This window comes from Eurosta solidaginis, chromosome 5, assembly GCF_040869045.1.
Source record: "Eurosta solidaginis isolate ZX-2024a chromosome 5, ASM4086904v1, whole genome shotgun sequence".
Taxonomy (NCBI): Eukaryota; Metazoa; Arthropoda; class Insecta; order Diptera; family Tephritidae; genus Eurosta; species Eurosta solidaginis.
In genome coordinates this window covers 177,188,975-177,193,755 of record NC_090323.1, presented here as the reverse complement: position 1 = coordinate 177,193,755, position 4,781 = coordinate 177,188,975, and positions in this window count along the sequence as shown.

Genomic DNA, 4,781 nt, shown 5'->3' with positions numbered 1-4,781 from the left:
GTTCAAACTTCAACCACTTGTAATTTGGTAAAGATAAAGGTGGGACGATGTCGAGAGAAAATAACCACATATCTTAGAGTATTCGAGTCTATTGTGCCCTCAGCTACTTCACAGCACCTCATCCAAGCCGACATCTCTGATGAACCCTAGCAGCTCACCTGGCTTGAGGGATTGGATGTGAGAATGCTCTGGCCATGGTGAGCCCATAAACTTAGCCCTACGTCTTGAGATTGCGTCACACTCCAGGAGCATATGACCCGCCGTCTCCGCTGATCGATCACAAAATCGGCATGTGCTGTCCGATACTATACCCAACTTTTGCATGTGACTGTTCAGTCTACAGTTTCCTGTAAGAATAGCTGTTAGGATTCTTGGGTTATCTTTCGAGAGGCATATCAATGCCCTATATCGAGTTGTGCTGTAACCCCCTAACAGTAACTTAGATTGTCTCAGGCCTGGCATAACGCGCCAGTGTTCTTCCCTCTTACCTGTTTCAGGAGGATATGGTCCGTCGTCCCGGCTGATCGATCACAAAATCGGCATGTGCTGTCCGATACTATACCCAACTTTTACATGTGACTGTTTAGTCTACAGTGTCCTGTAAGAACAGTTGTTAGGATTCTTAGGTTATCTTTCGAGAGGCCTATCAATGCCCTATATCAAGTTGTGCTGTAACCCCCTAATGGTAACTTAGATTGTCTCAGGCCTGGCATAACGCGCCACTGTTCTTCCCTCTTTTCTCTTCTACTAATAGATGCCCCCTAAATTCCTGCGGGCGTACTGGCAGGAACGGCTCGGGACCAATAGGTCGTGTCGTTGCTGCCTCTCTGGCCAGGCTGTCCGCCTGTTCGTTACCTTCAACCCCCCTGTGGCCATGAACAAAGGCCAGCAGTAGTTAGTTGTGTGCTCCTAGTTGATTTAGCTTTTCAACGCACTCAAGGACCAGTGCTGATTTTATTTCAAACGCTGAGATTGTCTTGAGGGCGGCCTGACTGTTACTGAGTATGGCAATTGCTTCATTGGAGTATTCGCGCTGAAGGTTCAGGTCAGCGCACTGGATTATGGCGAATACTTCCGCTTGAAAAATGCTCGGGTATGCTCCCAGAGGTACCGATATCTTGGCTCTGGGTCCAAAGACTCCAGATCCAATCCCCTCTGGCGTCTTCGAGCCATCGTTGTACCATACTATTTTATGTCGCTGCTGAATGCTTTGAATTCTGCTTTCCTTTCCCTTGTCTCCCAATTCTACTTTATACCTTTTCTCAAAAACTATCTGCCTGAGAATATCATCCCTCGGGAGTTGAGAGATTGGGATCTTCTCTCTCAATTCCTCCATGCTTCGGGACGATATGACTACCTTTGCCCGAGCCCTCCTTGGCGATATTCAGGAGGGTTCGCTTGGCTGACTACTCTATCGATATGTGCAACGGGGTAAGATCGCGGATAGCTTCCAGCGCTGCTGTAGGGCATGTTCTCATAGCTCCCGTGATACACACGCAAGACCATAGTACCGCGAGTACCGCTGTCTAGGTCATGTAAGAGAAGGAAGACGTTCCGGCTAGGAAAGTACTCCTAACGGCACTAGTATGTGGATGCACAGGAAGCGGAAACCCTCCACTGTGTTGGGAAGTTAACGCGGGCGTTTCTTGTTACGCCACAGCATCAACTAATGATGAAGGCTTGTCTGTCGTAAGTGGTAACTAAAATCCACAGGTCAGCAAGTTGAAGGGGTAAAAATGCATTACCGCAGCAGTAAAGCTATTTATATTTTTTTTTAACAGGGAGCGACCATAGGGAGATTGGTGTTAGAGGCGTAGGTTCCACATTACAATTGAAAATATGGTTGGTGTCATATCGAGACACATCGCATGCAGGATATACATATATTACGTATGTCGGGGTTGATTCTAGACAATTTAGAGTTTAACCTGTTACAATATCCAGGACGAAGTTGGGCCAGGGTGACTGGTGTTTCCCTTGGTATTGTGCATTTTCCCTCTGCAAGAGTAGTATATTGTGTATTGATAACAGGGTTCACTGGGCGCGTCCTGGCAAAGGCATTTACCAATTCTGTGTGAATTTTGCCTAGTGCCTTCTTATGCTTGTCTGAATGAAACGGCTATGTTGGCACGTGCCGGATCTCATTATAGTTCTTATGGAGATATTCCCTTAACTCCCATGGGGCGGGGCTAGATCAAGCAGTTGCTTGCTAGGATGTGTTGGTTTGTGACAATTAAGCAAAAATTGCCTGTTCAGCATTTCGGTGTGCTCTTTAATGATGAGCTCTTTGGTCTTACTATATAGGCATTTCTGATTGCAGCATTTTCACAGGCCTGCAGCCTTTTCTAGTATGTGTTTTTAAGACCTGACGACCAAACTGGTGACGCGTAGCACACGGGCGGCCGGCCAATTGCTTTGTACGTGGATAGCAACTTTTCTTGGCGATTTTGTCGCAGCTTTGTACTTTGGATACAACTTCGATAGCATGCGCCTTGAAGGTGAGGGTATTATCGAACGTTACCCCTAAAATCTTTGGGTAAACTGACAGTTGGTAGCGTAACACCATCGACGTGAACGTTAAATATTTGCGGCATCTGTTCCTTCCACGTCGTAAACAGAGTGGTCGTGGATTTTGTCGGTGATAATGCCAGGTTGGGAGGTGAAGAAATTAGAAAGATCGGAGAGATAGCTGTTTATTTTAGAAAGTAATTCATCTATTTAAGGGCCAGGTCCCGTTGCCATACTCGTGCAGTCGTCGGCACAGGAAATGATTGTAACTCCTTCTGATGGGGAAGGGAGCTTTGATATGTAGAATTTAAACAGAGGCGGGGATAGGATACCACCCTGTTTAATTCTCCTAGGCTTTGAGGTTTCGTTCCCTAATTGAACCGACGCTTATAGACTATTCAGAAAATTCCACGTCCGGACAAGGGGGAAGGAGTGAGCCTTCTATGTCTTGGAGTAGCGTGCCGTGGTTGACTGTGTCAAAAGCTTTTGACAGGTCAAGTGCCACGCGCTCTGTCCTGCGATGGGGTTTTCCTGATTTAGTCCGTACTTTATCTGAGTGTTTATGGCGTTTAGCGCGGTAGTAGCGCTATACATTTTCCGAAAGCCATGTTGATAGGCGGCTAGGAGAAAATTCGCCGTGAAATGGGGGAGAAGGACGGTTTCCAATGTCTTCGCTACTATGTAGCAAGGGGAATGTTATGTGTCGATATGACCCGCCTTCGTTCGATGGTTTTCCAAGCTTTAGAAGTGGAATTATCCTTGCCACTTATCATTATTCGGGAATGACAAAGGACTTCAACGACAGGAAAACTTGCGTTAGGTAGTTTATTTTCTCAGCGCCGAGGTTTTTTAGCATTGGCATGGCTATTCCATCTGGGCCTATTGATTTAGAGGGCTTGGCCTTTTGGATGGCTTCTTCAACCTCTGTGGGGATAATGTTGTTGTTGTAGCGATAAGGACACTTCCCGAAGGTTTTGGGGAGTGTTATCGATGTTGATGGCTGTTGTTGTTGTTGTAGCGATAAGGTTGCTCCCCGAAGGCTTTGGGGAGTGTTATCGATGTAATGGTCCTTTGCCGGATACAGATCCGGTACGTTCCGGTACCACAGCACCATTAAGGTGCTAGCCCGACCATCTCGGGAACGATTTATGTGGCCAAATTAAACCTTCAGGACATCCCTTCCCTCCCCACCCCCAAGTTCCATGAGGAGCTTGGGGTCGCCAGAGCCTCGTCTGTTAGTGAAACAGGATTCGCCGCGGATAGGTGAGGTTGACAATTGGATTTGGAGAAGCTATATATTGCGCTGGCAACCTGAAGGATTGCGCTACACAGCCCCTTGATTCTGGTATTTTAGTCGCCTCTTATGACAGGCATACCTACCGCGGGAATATTCTGACCCCCTAACACGCTGGGGTCATGTTGATGGCTCTTTCTCGGATGCAGATGGCAGCCCCTTGAAAGGGATGCACTACACAACCCCTTGAATCAATTTGGTATTTTAGTCGCAGGCATACCTGCCGCGGGTTGAAGCCGGGATTGCCTAGGGGTTGCTGTTGTAGTAATAAAAGCACTCCTCGAATTCCGTCCGCATCCCCTAGTTGCATGAGAAACTTGGGATCGCCAGAGCCTCGCCTTATAAAGAAACAGGATTCGCCACGGTTGGGTGAAGTTGGAAATTGGGTTGGAAAAGATATGAATTGTGCTGGCAACCCCTCCATCCAATAGGTGTGACCGATCACCAATATCGTCTAACGGGAGGAGTTCAAGGAAACTTGCTGTTTCAACAGGGGAGGGCCATAATGAGAGGGGTGTTAGAGGCGTTGATTCCACAATACAGTTGAAGAAATGGTTGGTGTCATGGGGGGACACATTACAAGCAGGACATACATATGTTTTGTATGTAGGGGTTGATTCTGGATAGGTAAGGATTTAACCTCTTACAGTGTCCAGATCGAAGTTGAGCTAGAGTGGCTCGCGTTTCCCTGGGGAGTGTGCGTTCCTCTTCTGCAAGTTTAGGGTATTGTTTTTTGAGTACAGGATTCACCGGGCAATTCCTGGCATAGAGGTCCGACGCCTGTTTGTGGAGTTAACTGATGACCGCGTGGTTGTTGTTGTTGTTGTTGTAGCAATGCTCGCCCCACCTAATAGCCGCGACCGATCACAAATTGTCATCAATATCCTCTAACGGGAGTCCAAGGAAACTTGCCGTTTCAACAGGGGTGGACCATAAGGAAAGGGGTGTTAGAGGCGTTGTTTCCACATTACAATTGAAG